The sequence below is a fragment of the Balaenoptera acutorostrata genome, chromosome 1 (genome assembly GCF_949987535.1).
Source record: "Balaenoptera acutorostrata chromosome 1, mBalAcu1.1, whole genome shotgun sequence".
Lineage (NCBI taxonomy): Eukaryota > Metazoa > Chordata > Mammalia > Artiodactyla > Balaenopteridae > Balaenoptera > Balaenoptera acutorostrata.
In genome coordinates this window covers 187,512,413-187,532,818 of record NC_080064.1, presented here as the reverse complement: position 1 = coordinate 187,532,818, position 20,406 = coordinate 187,512,413, and the positions used below count along the sequence as shown (strand labels likewise).

Genomic DNA, 20,406 nt, shown 5'->3' with positions numbered 1-20,406 from the left:
TATCCCACTTGGCTATCTCTCTTCTAGGATTTTATATCAGTGCTTTCTAGAAAATTGATTATCTGAAATAAAGTCTATTCTTACCATCTTATCAATGGAATTTTAAGATCAGATATTTCAGATGAGGCTGAGGGCATCCTGTTTTTATCATGAATACATTTTATGACAATTAGCTCACCGTTATCATTAAAATTTGGGGATAAGGAATTGAAGTGGAAAGAATGACAACGGAGGAAAAAAATGAATATGAATAGTTCACTAGTAAAATATATTCTATAACTCAAAATTGCAGTGGTTTCTCTTAGAGGAAGTCTCTTTTAATTGTTCACATCCAAAACGGTCGGCTTACACTTGAAAAACCAAGTTTACACAATTGGCAATCTTTGTTATTCTGTGCGCCTAGTGACATAGGACGTCAGCACAATCAAGAGCCCTTTAGCTCCTTCCCACTCCTACACCTACCCATTCTCCACAGAATGAGCGTGTGCAGCCTGGGGGTGCTGTAGACTCACGGAAGCCAGAGGGCGTGATGAATTCATAGGTATCACCACGACATGCAAATACCTACTTCGGTCGCCATGAATTTGTTTCTGGTGCAAGAATTGGACAGAGGGTGTACACACTAGTAAGACGTTTCTATGACTTGAACTTTCCTGGCCAAAAATGTGAAAAACACACGTTCTCATATCTGAAACTGAAAAAAATATATATTTTAGAACATGGTGAAGGGGCACAGACACGGGGCTACGACCCCAAACTATTTTCTTTATTTTCAGAAAGGAAAGAGAGTTAAGAAATAAGGGAGATATTTAACTACCCATTTAGCAAGCAAGCAGGCATCAGCTTTATCTGTGTCTAGATTGTGAACGTAGGAAATTTAGGACCTTAAAGCCTTCACGTTGCCTGCTTAAAGCCCCTTTCTTCAAATTCACCCTTAGAAGCTACTACTCTCCTAGGAAGGAGGAAAAGAAAATTTCCGCTGACCCAGCTCGTGATTTCCATACAGAGAGCAAATAAATGAATGGAGAGGGGGATGGGACAGTGAGAAGCAATGTGTTTCCTTTTCAACCGCAGAAAATAAGATTACTTACCAAGAACATTTTTATCCGGGGGAAATGTTTATTCCCTCTATCATTCGGCGCCTCAGTCTCTGCAAGAAATCAATTTCCACTCTACCTTTTCCTCCTATTTCTAAAAGAAAGAGAGAGAGAGCGAGAGAGGCGGATAATGCTTAAGCTTCAGGGTCCAGAGGAAGATACAGAGGGCAAAAGACTCCCACAGCACTCTTTACCCAGATCCCAGGGCTGAGAGTGAACCCCTGGGGGGAGGAAGGGAGATTCTCTAAGGAGGGTGCGGTGGGGTGGCGACGGGGGGATTCATTTCACTGTCAAAATATAAATCATCCGCAAAGAGAATAGCCAGCCCCTCGGTCACACAAGCAATTCCCTAGGGGAAGTAGGTTTCAAAGAGAAAAGGGAAGTTCCTGAATTGAATGAGAGAGAGAGAGAGAAAGAGAGAGAGAGAGAGAGATTGGGATTTGGGTTTGGGATTTGGGCTTGGAGAAGGGACGGGGCCGTAGAGGAAAGGGAGAGAAGGAATAAATCTAGTCTTACCCGATCGATCAGGCGATCGTTTGCGGTATCGGGCTATGAAAAAGGCAAGATAATGCATTCGGCAGCAAAGCCATTTCTGGCACGCTCTTCCTCCGCAATTGTTTAGGAATAAGAGGTGACGCGGGAGTCTCACAGCCTGCCACCTGCTCCCCCAGGGACGGTCCTCAGAACCTCCAAAGCTCTAGCTTCTAAAGCGAGGCGTTTAGAGCTGAGGTTTCGAAGGGAAGTCGATTGCCTGGAGTCCCGGGGAAGCAGGATTCGCCGAGGAAGCAGGACCTGGGAGGGCTCCTGCCGCCGCCGCTGCCGCTTCCACCCGCGGTTCCCTGGCCCCCTGCCTAATCCTCCCGGCACAGCGCCCCCGAAAGCGCCAGGCGACCCGGCTTCCTCTGCGTCTTCAGCCCCCAATGCAAATCGCTGATGATCTGGTCATCCTAAAGCGACCACAGTGGTTACTGGGGGGCTTGGTTGTGTTGGGCTTCCTCACTACGCCTCCCTCGGTTGCTGCGAGGGAGAGGGTTCAAGGGAAATCCTAGTGAAATGCACTGATGGAATACTATTAATCCTAATGATCATGTTCCCAACGCAGGTAACTCTTAAAGAACTGAGAGTGGGAAGATCAGAGCAGGATTTCCGAAGCGGTGCCCTCTTGAATTCTCATTGGATCCTTCCCAGCAGCCTAAATCACTCTTGCTGCTGTATCTATCAGGATGACTACAGCCTCGCTCCCTAGTTCTCTCTTTATCCCGCTGTCTTCAACACATCCTTTTACTTCTCTTTGCAGATTTATCAGTAGTCCACCTCCTGGTCTCTGGGGTTACACAGCTTCTATTTTTCCCCACTGTATGGGGCTGTACAGTCCGTAAAATTTCACTTTGTCTGCCTAAGGCTCACCACAAATAAGCCCCCTCCCACTCCCCCTAAAATAAAAGGCACCTCTTTCACACTTTGCTTCCCTCCCTTGGGGCTTCCTGGCTCTGCGTGTAACTTGTTTTTACTTGGTATGCCACCAGGAACTGCTGATTATTTCAAAGTTCCACCACCCTGAAGCTCATCACTTTACCTTGGTTTGGAAGATCATGGAATATCTGTTGGCATCTTGGATGTATTTTTCTCATAGTCATCTTGCTTCCTGAAATTTCCTCTGGTAAGTTCTTCTCTTTATATGTTATGAGAAACTTAGTGCTAGTGTTATTTTTAATAAGCTTGTTTGTTTAAAAAATGTCTCATTTCTTACATTTTTGTCACTTTCAGAACTCAAAGATCTATGTGAATGTGTTGATTAATTAGTATGTTAGTTGCAGTTGTGCTGATGTAGCCCATGTAATGAATTACCCCATCACCTTTTACATTATTTATTTCTGCCCTCATTCATATTTCAGGTTATAGGAAACATTAACCATCCTCCCCCTCCACCCCCCAGTAATGCTTCTTGGCACACATTCTTGAGCCATTTGAAAGGTCAAATTTTATGTTTATCTAAGAGTGAGCTTAACACAGACCTTCTGACAATTGCAGGGTCTGGCAAAGTTCACTCTTTCCTGATCTTCAGAAGGTTGTTCAGGTCACTATTTGTTCATTGTAAGCAATTACATGACTAGGGAGGACTTTTGTAAAGTGTATTTTATGAGTTCAGCAGGATACTAAGCACTAAAAACCACTGTATGGTAACATGACGAGTGTGAGTTTTGGGTGCACCATTTTTTTTTTTTTTTTTTTTTTACGACATCCCAAATCACACATGAACACATTATTTTGGGTGCTGTATTTAAATTCAAGCATCATATTTGGGAGTAGGTTTCCAATTTTGTGAATTTAGCGGGTGCTCATTTCAGAGGAAGAGAGCTATCAGAAGAAAGCACTGATTATGTTGGTACTAATCATTGAAATTCAGGGACAGACTTTATATGAAAAATTTAATTGCCTCACTCTTCACACTTGTTCAACCCCCAGACTCAGTTTTAATAAGTATGTTAATATGTCAGTGTTTTTTTTATTTTATGAGCATTTTTATGAGATTAACTGACAGTTATGATTATCACTTCCCCTTTAAGTATAGGTGTGCTTAGAAACATTTAAATCTTAGCTTTTACTTCACACATTGACAAGGACACAGTATTTATTAAATGCCAAACCCGAATGTATCAGTCGTCTCTGATGCATGCTGAGGTTTGGGGTTTATCTCTGTTGAAGCCCCCCCCCCCCACAACCTCTCCCCATAAGAACAAGTTGCTGTTTTCTACATTTCTGGTTATTGGGATGGATGGAGGTGAAAACCTATTGTTCAAGATTTTCTTTCTTTCCTTCTTTCTTTTCTTTCTTCCTCCCCCCCCCCCCCTTTTTTTAAAATTTCTCGGAAAGAACTATTTCTGTCGTCATTGATGGCTTACTCGACACCCTAAGTCATGCTTTTTTAAATTCAAAAGCCCTTTTAGCTTCCAGACAGAAAAGTACTCCAGCTGCGGCATCATCCATCCCCCAGTCTCGGGATTCAAGGGCTTTTCCCCCTTGGCTTCCACCGAGGGAACGGGGCTGCCTGTGGTCCGCACCACTTGGCTCCCCTCACCCGTCACTAGTTTCTACCTGGTCTCCTTCCCAGCCTGGTCGTCCTGCCTGACAAGTGCCATCAGCGCCCGAGACTTCAGCTGAAGAAACGAGGGGCTTACCATAATTCACCCATTCAAACATCCTCTTTGGAGGACTGCTGCTGTTGCGCAGGAGTGGAGGGAGGGAAGGAAAAATAACCCCAAAAAACCCCAACTTTCCGTGCAGTCAGATCTTTGCTTCTTAACCTAGTCTACTCCAGTAAGGCACAGACGTCAGGTACTTAGGTAAGTGCGTTTTTTTTTCCTGTATCATAACCTGAAACTCAGGTTGGTGGAGGGGAGATGTGCATTGCACCGTCAAGGACGCTTTAACCGGGAGGGCGAGCAACAGGCGACTCTGCCTGAAGATTTGTCCGCAGCTCGTGGCAACGCCTAAGCCACCTGGGCGCCGGGAGCACGGAGGACAAGGTGCGCGGAGGACAAGGTGCCCTGTAGACCGGGCGGCCCGGGCTTGGCGCCGGGAATGGGGATGACCCTCACGGGTGGGGACCGTGCCCCGCGCCCCGCCCGCCCCGCCGGCGCAGGCTCGGCTCTAGGCCCCTGCGGCGAACGGGCGCCCGGCGTGGGCATTCGCAGCCCCGGAGCCGGGCGCGCGCCAGGGGGTTCATCCTTGCTTCACGCTCCATTTCCAGTCTTCCTCCCGCCGAATTTGAGCAAAACCTCTTTTCTGTGCTAGAGGCCAGATTTGGGAGCTCTAGAATCCCTCAGCAGCGCCCACCTGCGTTTGTATTTATTAGTTATTATTATTATTTTTAACGAGCTGTACCTAGGACTAAGAAATGACGGCTCTCCAGCATGCCTGCTTCATAAAAAATGAGTCTCCATCCATCCGTTTAGTTGGGCTTAGAATAGCTGACTTCTCAGGCTCTGTGTGAAAGTGTTGCTGGCCGTCACACCCTCCCTTCCTTCACCAACTCGCGGGAATCCGGAGGGTGGAGCGGTGAGGGGAAAGAAAGAGTTGGATTTGAACTTGGAGCCAGAGGTTGGCGTATAAGTGAAAAGCAAAGAGTAAGGGTTGCGAGTCTTTCAGCTTCTGTTATACCCACTTGCAAGTTAGGCTTTTCGGTTTCCGTCCCCCTTTCCTGGAGGCGGGGCGGGAGGTAGGAGGATCCAGGCTGGGAGGGCTCCCCTCCGGCGTCCACCCGAGAGGGGGTGGTGCTTCTTGGCTGCTGGTAATGCTCGTTCTGCAGCCGAGCAGTGGCAGAGAGTTTAAGACTCCGACGGCTGTTCTACTCGTCTCCAAGAGTTGAGCCACAGTCCCTTTTACTTTGCACCAGGTCAGAAACGTAATCAGCCCTTTAGAGCAGGGACCACCTTCTGATGGGAATCCGACTGGGAAACGCTGGGGAGGCTCTACCCTCGAAGATAAGATGCATGTTTCCAGCTGTGTGAGATACCAACCCGAGGCTTGAAACGAGGAAGAGGTGACTGGGTTTGCTAAATAACCCTCCTATTGCTTACAAATAGTCTAGCCGGTCAAATAGATGTAAGCAAAGAAGAAAGCACCAGGGTATAAAACTGTCACAGCAGCTTCGAAGACAGATGATTCAGATTTGGGGTACTTTTTCTTTTGCGAGCTGTTTAGATTTGTCATCATGCAGTTAAGCAGGTAAGGACTGAATGTCTATATTTTATTGACAATGATATAACCTGTGTTTGACCCCTCCCGTGATAGTTTTTCCCTGTTTGAAGCGATGGAATACATGTATTTTCAAATGGGTCTGCTATGATGCATAACTTCTTGATATTTGCATTCAAGAACCATTTAAATCCACTTAAATGTTTAACATGCATTCACTTGTATGTTCAAGGTACATTTATTTAAATGTTTAACAATGTTACCAAAATCGTAAACTGGGCCAAGGTGAGAGGAAGAAATGGGGAGGGTAGAAGTTAGAGGAAGGAATGTAGACCCCTAATGAAGGATGTAAGCTAGTAGTTGCAGAAATGCCTTAAAACTGCTTCTTGTTAAGGTCATAGACCTGAATATATAAAGGAGAATTGGAGAACTATTAAGGGCATCTTCAACTAGCAATTTAATTCTGACTCCTTGAGAGAAATGTTTTGTGGGTATTTTCATGTAATTTTCTCAATTTCAAAAAAAAAATAATCCTTGGGGTAAAGGTGGGCTGGGTTGTCAAATAGGATGAGAAAAGAGCTTGCCCTAAAGCAGTGTTATGTGTGACCCCAGTATAGAAATCTTTGGGCTTAGGAAACCAGTTGGAAACTGAAAAATAAAATATAAACACATTTTTTAAATTATGGAAAATCTCTCATAAATAAAGCTTTTTAAAATTCCAGGTTTTGGAGATGTATAATGTTACCAGCCAATAGATTTCTTCCACTGTCAGACGTAACAACAACCCCTAAAAATCTCAATTAAAATGAAAAACACAATTTGAATAAGTTATGTTATTATTATTGATATTGTTTTGTTATGTTTTGCTTACATGTTGAAGGAGTCTGGAGTCCCCACACAGTGAAGCAAAAAAATTTGATAAGATATAATCCTAAAACTATTTCATTTATTTCTAACAGTTTTTCTTCTCTAAGAAATTGTATTCTTTAAGATTTTTCTCTGGAAATAATTTTAGTACTTACATTTATTGACGTAGATCCCTGATCAATAATTTTTCTGCTTGTAAGGCTCACTGATAACATGTTGAAGAAATATGAAAGATAATCGTGACTTTGGGTCATAAAATTGCAAAGTTATGGTGCTTTTCTTAGTTTGATGCAAGAGGTAGTTTTTACTCCACTGGAAAAAGTAATTTGTCAATGAATTCCAATTCCTCAATTCTTTTGCATTTTACCCTCTGGAGTTCTATTGCAGTGAATATACCATTATTATACATTGTATTACATATGTATGCCCACTTTTGGGTGAGTGAAGAAGGTATTTATTTTAAATTACATTGCTTTAATAGTGTTTTTAAATGAAGTAGACATGATACCATATGATTGATTTCATTTATCATTTAATCAGATAATATGTCATTCCAGCTTCTCATGAGATATTTTCTCTTAATAAACTCAACATTGTAATGGAAATGTACATTTTTTATAAAATACAGTACATTTTGATTTTCTTCATGCAGAATGATTGATATATGATAATCAAGTAAATCAAACCTAAGTAGGAAGAAACCATTGGGACTCTAAGAGTGTGTGTGTGCATGTGTGTGTGTATCATATACATACATGCATATATGAAATTAGCCTTACTCCTAGATTTGTGTGTTTTTTAAATAAAGATGGAATTTCTTTTCAGAATAGTGCCTTTGTGTGTTTTTCTCTACAAGTGCAAAGAACTCAACTGATAGGACTTCAAAACTTTGATGCTCTGTTATCAGCCTATACTTCAGTTTCCTATATTACCTGTTATTTTGATTTTTTTCATATTATCTCCAGAAAGAGTAGTTACTGACTAGAGTGTCTAAAATTTTAATAATTTAGAAAATTAGATATGAGTATTAGAAGTTCAAAGTTCAGACGCAAAGACAAATGTAACGCCCATCCGTGGCAAGTTTAGCACAAATCTTTTATTAAAAAATATCCCAAAGGTGTTTGTATGTTATGATTATGACTTATGATAAATGAGGTCCTCTTCTAAGATTCTTAACAGTTTTCATTTTACCTCCCAGTATTGGGTTATTGTGAAAAGTAGAGAGAGATGGATCTAAGAATTCTTCCTCAATTATATTTCTAGTTCCACCTCACTAATGCGATCCTAGTAAGGTTTCTTGACTACTCCTTCCAACTCTCATCTCTCACATGGTTGAAAACACCATCTACTTCATAGTGTTTTTGCAGAAAAAATGACAGAAGAGATGAGGATGCTTTAAAAAGACAAACGTTATGAAAACAAAATGTATTTTGAAAAAGATACCATGTATGTTTGATTTTTTTGTTTGGTTTCTGGATAAAATTCTTTTTCCATGCAAGAAGTAATGTTGACTCAACTGAAAAAAAATTAGTACCAAATATTCTTGGTCTATGTTTTTATGGTGTCTAATGAGTTTACATAGTATCTCTTTTGTTTTGGTATTGTGTAGCTAAAAAACAAAAAACAAAAAACACAAGCTTAAAGAGTATACTCCTTAAGGCACATTTGTTCTTATTTACATTGTATTTACCTCGGCTTTAATGAAGTTCTCGGAGAAGAGTCACTTTTACAAAAATAGTTGCTCTTCATTGACTTTTCAGCGTCATTTAGTGAAAGTCTGATTTCTTAGCAGATTTATATTAACTTGTTGATCTCTGTCAGTTTAATTGAAAACAAGATCGAAATATTCTCATATAACAACTTTCATAATGAAGAAACTCGAGAAAAGCCAGACTTGTAATTTCTGACATTATCAACTCATATTCAGCTTACCAGGATTAATTAGGTGACATCTAGCATTGTTGGTGTTTTAATTTAGCAGCTACATGGATAATTTCATTTAGACATTTAGTAGTGTAACTCTGACCAGTTTTTCCATGCACTGCTATTTGGTTTTATGATTTTAATGTTTACAATTCATGAGTTCTAAAGGAGAGCAAAAGAAAAAAAATTGTGTTTAATATTATTGATTGCTAATGGATGATCTTGATTCTTAAAAGAAGGAAATAGTATTAAGATGTTTATTCTATTCTATAAAAGAGTAAAAGATTCTCTGAAGATGAAATTTAATCATTAACACTAATGGCCCTTTTGCTGAAAATATATCTAGAAGTCCTGGCCTAGCTCCCTTTTTTTTTTTTCTTTTTAGCGATATCAAATAGCCACTCAAACCATTTTACACTGGTCATCAAATATCCTCATCAATAACATTTTAAGGCTTTTATTGCTATCATTTCAAGGCATATTTGATGGGTTATTAAGAATATTTATATCCTATTAGTTATTTGCAGACCTATCCAGTTATAAAGTCTCCATAGATAATTATTTCATAAGCTATGAATTAGCTCTTCTATACTTAAGGTTTGAAATAAAGTATTCATGCAAACAGTTCTGGGATATTTCTCAATTTCATATTCAAAGTAACAAATCATGTATAACTAATAGATGCTCTAATTGAAGTAAACAGTTATTTTCTAACCAGTTTCTTTTCCCCCAAGATTAAAAGATATAACTAATATACTTTTAATGAGCTGATTGAATTACTACATATTTTATCAAGACATAAATAGTTGTGTTAATTTTGTAACTGTTTATTTTTAACCAGGAAAGCATAAATTCAGATGTGGAAAAATGACATGCAATATAATAAATTAGGAAATCTTAAAGAGTCTTATTCTTCTATATTCGTTGTTATTTCTTACAATTCATAATTTCTCAATTTTTTTATTTTTTAAGTTTAGAGTTAAAAATGGTATTTATCCTCAGTGTAAACTATTTTTATTTATAATTTTTCTTTTAGGAGCATTTGTATTAATGCATAAACCCTAATTTACTCAAATGTGGATGCCTCTAAAAGCACCCAAGGCATAACAAATTTCTTTTAATAGCTGATAAAGGAGCTACCATGTTATAGTTTCAGCAAATTAAATCTATAAAATACACATTTATTGATTAAATTAATAAATATGTTAACATTACATTCGAACGTATTGTAGCTCTCTGCTATATGAGAATTATTGTCTCATAATGGTGTGTTTCCTTTAAATTCCATTATAGATTTATTGTGAAAGAATACTTACAGATAGACTTATTCTTCCTGATTTCTGCAGATATCAGCCAACCTCATCGGGATTGAGCTGTTTTTTATGAACTTTTCTGGAGTTTTGCATTTTGTTAATTTTAAAAGCTATCTCTAGAATATTGCACTATTAAAAAGCAATCTAGCCTTGGGAAGACCAGAATTGAGTAAGCATGCATTTTAGCTTTTCAGTGTCAAACAGTGGTTGTGTATACTTTACAGATTCATTTAACACTCTCACAACTGAAAACTATAATCTTTAAAACATTTCAGATGATGTCCACAAATATAAGGCAGTTTGGCAAAGTGATTAAGTCAAATCAAGGAGTAAATTTAGCATGAGTTCACTCAAGTATCATAATACAAAATCACATATGTTTATGCAGGTTGCTAATCATGTGTCCTTTGTAATTTGTAATATCTTTGATATGCATGCACTTTTAAGATGCAAGTATTTGTAACTGTTTTAATACTGTGTACAGAAGCTCCTTCTGTTTAGCTAAAGTAAATATAGAACAAAAGTTAATTCAATCGTGAAATTCCTAGGGTAGACAATACAGTTGTGGCTTTCCTGTCTTTAGTGTGGCAATATTTCTGATGGTTTGAAAAATCAGCCCCATAAATGTATGTACAGAGATGGTGGAACAGTCTTTTTCAGACGTGAACACCTCAAATAGTAATGAACAAAATCTAAATATTTAGAAGAAAATCATTAAAGGTTGAATAAATCACACAATAAAGTGAACAAATGCTCCTTTAAGATAATTAACCCATACTGTTCTCAAAATGTTCTTATATAACAGCAAATATATTAATATACAGACCAAGTCTAGCTTACTCAAAACATTTAAATTGAGTGGCTTTACTTGAATTTACAATGAGAATTTCTGATTATTCATTCAGACCTGTCACCAATATACAAAGTTTCAATACATTATATACATGTGAAAAGTAATATTTTCAAGATTATACTATCAAATAATGTGGAAGAAGACTAAAGTTTCCAAAATTGAATAATCTAGAAAAAAAATGAATTACCAGTGATCAATGAACAACAGCAACAAACTAGAAAGTATATTTTCTGTTCCTTATTACTAATTTCACTCCAAATGAAGTTTTTAAACAACTTGTTAATTTGAATTCAAAACCTGTCTTGAGAAAGGGACTATGATAGCATGTGAGTTTTTTGGATTTGTAAGAGATACTCTTTCCTACTTGCTGAAAGTTTCACAATCACTTAAAAATAGCACTTTCATTTTTTGAAATGTGAACTAAGAAAAATGAATCCAGTCTTCCCTGTGAATTGAAACTTAAAGTTCATAGCTAAGAAAAAGGCAATCCCAAGCAATTTCTTAAGAAGCACAAAATTATTCTTGAACCTTTTTTTTTGACTAAAGTACTTGTTTTCAGCATCTTCTCACCTTTGAGTGGTGACAGAGATTCTAGACTTACACCCCTCCTCCCCAACACACACACATTTTTGTAACACTTCTCTCCTTATTTGAGAACTTGTAGATCAAGGACATATTATTGACATTTTAAATGTATAACTATCTTTGTATCTCAGCTGAAAAGGTAACGCTAATTATGTTTGAACTGTGTGGAGAAAAATAACTTGCAGCATCCATGTTTCCTCTTAGAGTGAACTCTAGCAGGTTTTCATGTGTCTCTTCCATCCATCCATGAAATGTGGACATTTTAACACATCTCTTATTTAACCAATCTAAAAGATGAAACAACAAATTACAATCATATGAAGACAGGCCAGAATGAATATGAAAGATCACTCATGTCATTATAACTTTGTAAATCTATCCTTAACAGCTTCTCTTTAAGGAGATCAATTCGGATTTAGAGTAAGACCCAACAACTCCAATATAAACTGCTGTGATTAACTATTAAAAATATTTCTTTCTCATCAATAATATTGAATCAGTAAGGTAAACAAAAGTTTAATCTAACTTCACATGATTCTTTCATGACAAAAGTGATAACAATTTGATATGCTTTACTGTCTTTTAGATGTAGAATTGCAAAGTTCTAAGCTGAAGATAATTTATTTGCTCAGCATTTGAAATTGGACAATTATTAACCGTTTATTAAAAGTTTATCTATTACCAAATTTTGGTCTCAGATAAGTCCTGCAAATATTGATTTCTATGATTATTATTTAGAAGGTATTCCCTGACCAGTTCAGACAATATGATTTTAAAAATTACCACTAGTACACTAGTATGTAATTGATATGCTGGGTATTAGCTAATACTCAACAGTTTCTATGTGTCAGATATAGTAATGCCCCATTTATTTTTCCCTATAATATCCTTCAAAATCTGGCTGGCTCTTTTTATGTAAAAACTCTCTTCAAGAATATAGATTTTTTTAAAAAATAGGTTTACTTTACTTTACTTTTGAAACTTAGTATCTTAAATTCTTTGTATCTCCCTGAATTTGGAGACAGTTTGAGCTATTTTAGAAGTTAAAGTAATATATTGACAAGAGTGGTCCTTGAAGATACCAAATGCTTTCAAAATTCTACGTTGGGGAATAATGGGGAAAGCAGGTGTTCATTGTTAGAAAAAAGTTTAGTTACACAAGGTAGAATATATTGCCAATACCAGGCACTGTAAGGGTAGCTACCATATGCAAATATGGGCCATCCCAGCATCTTTGGCAACTGGGTAAGCTGTGCAAAAGTCCATTGCTGAAGATTCATTCTATAGTTAGAAACACCCAGAGTTCTGACACTCTTTGTTAGCTGGTGGTTCAGAAGAAATTGGAAAACAGCAGACAGAGATTTAACTACTTGCTGCTATATTCGTTTGCTTGTTGTAGATCATGTCTTTTTGTTACTTTTGGTTCTTTTTCAAGAAATATTTATTGGATGTCTGATCAATGGTGTGCGCTAGGGTAAAGCTTGGGAATATAACAATGAAAAGATACAATTGCACTTAAGAGGCTTAGGGGTTTTTTTGCTATTTGAAGTACACTTTGATTTAATTAATCCACTCAGGCAAATTTAATGCTTGGTCAGTCATTTTATTTTCACACATGTCCAATTTTGATATTGTACATATAATTCTCTTTAAGAGAAGAGGAGGGCTGTCAAATTCCTCAGTATATAGATAGGTCAGTAAAGAAAATATTTTCTATCTAGAGAGTTAAAGGGTGACTATTAAGAGAAATGGAGGAACCAGGACAGTTCTGCTAATAAAGTCATAATAATTCTCAGAGTGATGATTTAGTTGACATCTGATTGTGTGGTGATTTTGTTTGTTTGTTTCAATGTTAGCTTTTTTTAATGGAAACATTTTTAATGGGTTATGCCTTTTGATTTTTAGGAATTAAAATTAATAAAAAATCATATTAACATTACAAAAATGCACTTTATAAATTTAATTTTCTTATTCCATCATGTATTTATTGAGGGCCTTCCCTGTACCAGGTACTTTTGTTGGTGGTACAGGTGCATTAGTGAATCAAACAACACAAATCCTTGCCTCATGTTGCTTATACTGGAATTCATTATTACATTATTACAGGAATTTCAGGAATTATTGCATTATTACAGGAATTATTATTCTGTAAGTTGAATGATCCCTGTAACCAGAATTAGAAGATAGGTTAGGAGTCCACTGACAATGTTTATAACCCACACTCCTAGGTTGAAAAGTTTGAATATTTTCATTTCCTTGCAAATGGATAAAAAGAAACTGAAGATTAATATTTTGAAATTTTAAAAGTTTTCCCTATGACCTAAATAATCAGGATCTTTAAAAAACACTTTTTAATAATTTTACTAAACTTTCTTTGAAACTTTCTTAAATGTACTTCTGTGTGTGTGTGTGTGTGTGTGTGTGTGTGTGTGTGTGACTTCAGAAGATACACTTCCATTTGTGTTTCTCTGTATAGTAATTTCTAATTAAAAAGCTCATTTCCTTCTAGGCCTGGTTAACTCCAAAACAAGTTTTAGTCCTCTTATAGACCAAGAGATTGATTTATTGTCCATTTGGACACCAAACTCCAAGATTTCTGAACTTTATCCCAGTATTATGTCTTAGTCTTAGAATATATTAGTGAGCCTTTATTTACAGTAGTTCAGATGCCTTTGCTGAGCAACAAGTTAGTATTGTACTTTCAATTTTTACTCAGGATCACTATAAATATTTTTTTAAAAAGCATTTCTAAAGCTTTGCAAAACTGTAACTGCAGACGTTGTCCATAGAGGCAGGGGCAAAAAGTTTATTATCTTTGTATTTGCATGGATTTGCACATAGTATGTTTTTTCAATTAACTTTTCCCTCAAATTCCCTTTAAATTTACATTTATGTGACAGACTTCTTTTTACTGACAAGAGATATTTTATTCTCCTCACAAACTAGAATGCTTTTTATTATTGGATCATGCCAGAAAAAGCAGAATCATATTGCCAGTTATAGTAACCATATTAAATCCAGATGTCTGTTACCATTATTTCCACTCCACTCCTGTACATTGATTATTTTAATCTTTATTTTAGGCTGTCTTCTGTTCCTCTGTTTTGGTAGTCAAAGATACTAGTTATAGTAAGGTTTCTGAAGCATTCCTCATATTTTGCTTTAAAATTAGATTTTATAATCTAAATATACTATTCTAAACATCCTGCATCCAAACTTTGTTCTTTAGTCTGTGGTCACTTTCCTTTTGAATTAAAATTGAGTACAATCTGAATCTTACCAAGATTTTTTTAATATAATCACTTATGTTGAAACACCAAGATATTTTGTATTTAAAATGTAAAGATAACCCAGGTTACTCTTGAACTTTGGGCTTTTAAGAATAATTTCTCCTATGTTCTGGACAGAATAAAAGAATGGAACTCACTTTCTCTTCATTTGTTCTAATCACCATTAGGTAGTAGCATTTAACTTCCTCTTTATTGGTAGGACAAGATTGTATTGACAGGATCAAGAAGGAGATTAGTTCCCTCTGCAGTATAACCTCCTCAGAGGAATACAAACCCTCATTAAGATGGAAAACACTTAAAGCTGTAATTCAGCGGCACTGTATTGCCTGATCAGCTAAATAAAATAAATAATGACAAGGACCCTCTGGAATACAGCTTTAGCAGAGTTAAATGACTAAAAAGATTCACTTCTAAGGCCAGTCTTACAATGTGATTTAAAACAAGGAAGCCCAATTTTTTTTTTTTTAAGAATAAGAAAAGTGAAAAAGTACAATAATAATGCATTACTAGCATACTAAATAATGAAAATCTCTTATAAGCAGACTTAATGAAGCAGCTCATAAGGTTAAAAAAATAAAATAAAATAAAAAGGAATTCAAGTCAGTGCATGTTCCAAAACCTTACAATGTGCATGACAGAGTTTTAAGCATTACAGGCCAAAGGGATTACTATGCCAGCCGACCTTTCATCATCTGGTCATAAACAAAGGTGTTTAAGAGGATAATAGTAGTATATTGTAAAATTTAGAAGACTAATGAATGGAAATCCATCCAGTCTGCAGTTATTGTAATAATTTTCAAACCACCATATTGAAAAGAATTGAAGGTAGTTGTTAACCCACCCAAAAGTTTGTCTTTCAAATTCAAAAAGAATTGCTAATTCAGATGAGTGCATTCCATTCTTTCTGTAGTCTCTGAGTGGGTAACCTCAGGTTTCTGTGATGCCTGGAGTTGAAAGGGATTTTTTTTTTTTTTTTTTTTTTGCTTTAGGGATTAGCATTACTTTTAGCTTTTTATAAATTAGTTTTACTTTCTTAAGGGAAAAATGAAAGAATTACCAATTCATAAGGAAAAGAAAAACTTAGTTTTTGGTTTAATTCCTAGATAGACAGTGATAAATTGCATAGCTAAAAGTCAGAATGATTTTATTCCCATTTCAACATATTACTGTTTATTTGAACAGATGCACGGACGAAGGTAAAGCAATCACTTCTCTATACCCCTGGTGAGATATAGAAAAGAGAGTGGCAAAATCCTACCTATTTATATGGAATATGGTACACATTATGTAAAACATGCAAAATTTTATAACGATGAATTTCTTGACATCTTTACATAATAAAATGCCAAATTCTACTCCATTAGGCTATTTAAAAATTCAATACCTTTAAATAAACAATGTCTAGATTATGGAAGAGCAATTTTAGCTCATTTGAAATCTAAAATTACAGATCATAACTAGAATTTAATTAAAGCCATAAATTAATACATCATTACTAAAGTGAGGATGTAAATCACTGAATAATGGAACTCTCATTCTTTTATTAAATTTGACTATATACTATATGTAGGTCATGAACATTCAAAGATGAAAATCCATATGCACGTGCATATAAGAAGATAATGCATTATATTATCCATATGTGTTTGAATAAGCTCTTCAAATTGAATACTTGAGTTTAACTGGTGTTCTTGAAAAGCTATACCTTTAGAATTATTTTTGCTATATCCAGGGATCTTCCTTGCCAAAAGTTACTATAAAATATAACATATATGTATATTTTTAGCAGTAGTCCTGAGTTTTCACACTATTGTTCCTTAAAATAATCTTATTAGAAATGATCCTCATATTCTTGTCATTATTTGGCATGTTTGGGAACATAAGAAAACTGACCTTATATAAAGATTTATCATTACATTTCAACAGAATATTAAAGTCATCTCATTCCACTGAAATATTATTTCTCCCATTGTGAGATACCAATTCTGTTTTATGTATGTTGGATAGTATTTTTTTCTTTTAGTAAAACTATAAAGCAATTTATAACAAGATTGAGTAATCAAGCCTATTGGATTAATCTTACAGTATCTCTGAACAGCAGATAGGTAAATTAAATCAGTCTGATCGTGAGTATACTTTTTAGCCCAATAAATAACACACACAAGCTGAAAACCTTAGTTTTCTGATTTTTTTAGTTTATAGTACGTCTCAAAAGATATTAAACTGAATCACATTTAGTTGATTAAAATATAATCTTTATTGAAAACATTAAATTATATGGAGCAGATACGCTTTGAAAACCCATAATATGAAAACCTATATGATGAAAACTCATAATATGTAGTTACTCAGATCCCTTGCTTATAATAGCCTGAGATAAAATTATCCCATTTTATTTTTTTATTTTATTTTTTTATAAGAGCTTTTTTTTAATTTTTATTTTTTTTAGTTAGTTTATTTATTTATTTATTATTTATTTATTTATTTATTTATTATTTATTTATTTATTTATTTATGGCTGCGTCGGGTCTTCGTTTCTGTGCGAGGGCTTTCTCTAGTTGCGGCGAGCAGGGGCCACTCTTCATCGCGGTGCGCAGGCCTCTCACTGTCGCGGCCTCTCCCATTGCGGAGCACGGGCTCCAGACGCGCAGGCTCAGTAGTTGTGACGCACGGGCCTAGGTTGCTCCGCGGCATGTGGGATCTTCCCAGACCAGGGCTCGAACCCGTGTCGCCTGCGTTGGCAGGCAGATTCTCAACCACTGCGCCACCAGGGAAGCCCTCCCATTTTAATTTTAATTTTATTTTCTATTTTTATTATTTATATTGTCCATTTTAAAATTTTATTTTGTTCAAAAGCATTTCAGTAAGTGGCAACAAAAATCCTAATGAATACTCTTCAATATGCAATTAGTTGTAATTAGGCTGTAGTGTGGTGTAACACAGAGAGCTTGGTTTTCAGTTTTACTTCAAGAGAAATGCCATTGAAAGCTTGCTCTGCTGCATGTTTATTCACCTTGAACCTCAGTCATCTAAATAAGCAAATGGTGATAATAATATATACCACACTGTGTAGCTTGGAGGTAAAATAAGGAAATATTGGTAAAATGCTTGGCATATCAAACGAACTCAATAAATGTTTATTTTGTTGTGAAGGAAATAAGTATAGCATGTCATTTTCATCATCACTGTCTTCCCCCCACCCCTCCACCTCCACCCTATAGGGTTTGGAGGGGCTTCAGATAAAGTTATCCCTAGAATATGACCTTCCAAAGGGGGAGGGGCAAGCCATTCAACTGTTGTTTCTATATTATTATTCTTTAAATTCAACAGTTGCAATAGTATGTAACACACTGTACTTGTTAATGAGAAGAGGATTTGTGTTTGACTTTCCCCGTGAACTCTCATTCATTTTGTCTATCTTTTGAAACCATGAATAATGGAACATAAATGAAAAGATTCCTAGTTTTCCACAATTGTGTGTGAGATCATGATAAAACCTTATATTTTTACCTAAAGCTAGTACAGTAATTAATAATGATGCTTTCATATCCTTGTTCTTAACAATTTTTGAAGGTTAAAAAAGCAAAGTCCTTTGCTTTGATACTACTTGAACATGTCATTTATGATTATGATTTGGACAAAGAAACCATGACCTCAGAACTCCATTTCTCTCTTTTCTCAGCTATCAAAACCTTTGCCATCCTGAAGCATAGCTCAGATGCAAACTCCTTTGTAAAACATTCGTTTTTATTTCCACATCGAAGAAGTTTTCTTAATCTTGCCATCCATATCACATTAATTACAACTCAATTTAGTACTTAATTAATCATCATTTATTCATTCACTCAAACAATACTTATTAAGCAACTTTATTTCAGGCACTTTGCTAATTGTACTCAGCTGTCATTAAAATAGGAATGATTATTTTCCTCCTAAAACAAAGTTTATTTGGAGGCAGGGGAGATATGCAGGTAAATAGATAAAATATACAGATAAATATGCAGTGTAAATGTGCTATAATAGAAGAAGTAATGGCTTCATAAACTATGACCAGTCAACCTGGAAGGGACACAGAGGCTTTGTGGAGGAAGTCACAACCTAGGCTCAAGTTCAAAGATAGGGTAGGGTTAGGCAGGTGAAGGGATCCAAGTAGAAATCATGGTTCAGGTGTAGTAAACTGCATAAGCAAAGATGCAGAGGATAGGGAGAAAGTGAGGTAAATTTGTGGAATACAGCTATGACTGAAACAGAGTTGATGTTTAGTTGATAATGGTGCTGGCATACACACGGCGGGGGATATGGATGAAGTGTTAAGCAAGGCAAGACAATTTTATAAATTTTCTTAGAGTTTGGATGTTATCCAGAGGGCAAAAGCATAATTATATAAGTGGGGTAAAACTGCTGTACGTTCACATTTATCTTTTTTAGTAAGATAACTTTTGCAGTTAAAAGAACAGATTGGAGGGAGTCACAGGGGTGATAGGATGACCAATTATGAAACTATTGTAGTAATTCAGTGAAGAGGCAACCGTGAGAGTGCTGGGGGTACAGAATGACCGAGTAAAGTAAAGTGAGTATGGAAGAAAGTGATAGATTTGATTCATAGTGTTACGTGAAGGGGGGGACCCCGTCCAGGGCCCAAGAGTGGGCTCTTGTCTAACACTCGGAAATGAATTCTCCGAGGAGGCACACATGCTGACAAAACAAGAGACCTGATTGGGAAGGGGCGTCCTAGCAGACAGCACGAGGGTAAGAGAACCCAGAAAGACTGCTCTGCCACGTGGCTCGCAGTCTCGGGTTTTATGGTGGTGGGGTTAGTTTCCGGGTTGTCTCTGGCCAATCATTCTGACTCAGGGTCCTTCTGGGTGGCGCGCGCATCTCTCAGCCTAGAGGGATTCCAGCGCAAAGGATTCTGGGAGCTTGGAAGAACACATCGTCTCCTCCCTCCTTTTAGGCCCTCCAGAGAATTCTTCCAGGTTAGTTTTATCTGACATACTGTGGGCTGGCGTCTCCTCCCTCCTTTCAGCCCCTCCTGAATTCTCCCAGTTAGTTTTCAGCGGCGCATTGGGACCTCCTGTTGCAAGACAGCTCAGGCCAGCGGTTATCAGTGTGCTTGGCGGAGGCTGGCGGTTTCGGTCAGTGGTTCCCTCACAACAGGAGGAAGAACGCCTAGAACTTGGGACTTGGAAGTCAGAGGAAAGTAGGATTTGGGTTTAAAGATTTGAGTGAATGGAAGTATCATTTTTTAAAAATATAAATTTATTTATTTATTTATTTTTGGCTGTGTTGGGTCTTCGTTTCTTTGCGAGGGCTTTCTCCAGTTGCGGCGAGCGGGGGCCACTCTTCATCGCGGTGCGCGGGCCTCTCACTGTCGCGGCCTCTCTTGTTGCGGAGCACAGGCTCCAGTCGCGCAGGCGCAGTAGTTGTGGCTCACGGGCCCAGTTGCTCCGCGGCATGTGGGATCCTCCCAGACCGGGGCTCGAACCCGTGTCCCCTGCATTGGCGGGCAGATTCCTAACCACTGCGCCACCAAGGAAGCTCGGAAGTATCATTTTTAAGATAAGGGACCAGAAAAAGAAACAAGTGGAAGAATGTTGATTTTCAGTTGACAGAGGTATTGGTTTTTGACAGAGGGGACCATAGGCAGTGTGTCCCACCTTACACACGGCCTTCCTCAGTTAATTCTAAATTTCTGAGGACAGAAGTGGTATTTTTAGTGATACCTGTGGTTTACCTCCATCTCAAAACATATCAGCGTATTTTGCACATTGTAAAAATAA

The 20,406-nt window shown here is 37.0% G+C and overlaps 1 protein-coding gene and 1 long non-coding RNA gene across 2 annotated transcripts in view; one reads left to right on the top strand and one right to left on the bottom strand.

Moving 5' to 3' along the window:
- Window positions 1–330: 330 nt before the first annotated feature.
- On the bottom strand, window positions 331–1,851 carry LOC130704598 (uncharacterized). Its single transcript, XR_009004994.1, has 3 exons — window positions 1,614–1,851; window positions 1,092–1,191; window positions 331–694 (listed from the first exon to the last, which is right to left on the bottom strand). It is a non-coding gene; the product is annotated as an uncharacterized LOC130704598 (long non-coding RNA).
- Window positions 1,852–5,624: 3,773 nt separating this feature from the next.
- Window positions 5,625–20,406, top strand: part of BRINP3 (BMP/retinoic acid inducible neural specific 3) — a 419,892-nt gene continuing 405,110 nt past the window's right edge. The window contains exon 1 of the mRNA XM_007191167.2: window positions 5,625–5,825. The gene's annotated coding sequence lies outside the window, so the exon portion shown is untranslated. The remainder of the gene's footprint in view (window positions 5,826–20,406) is intronic.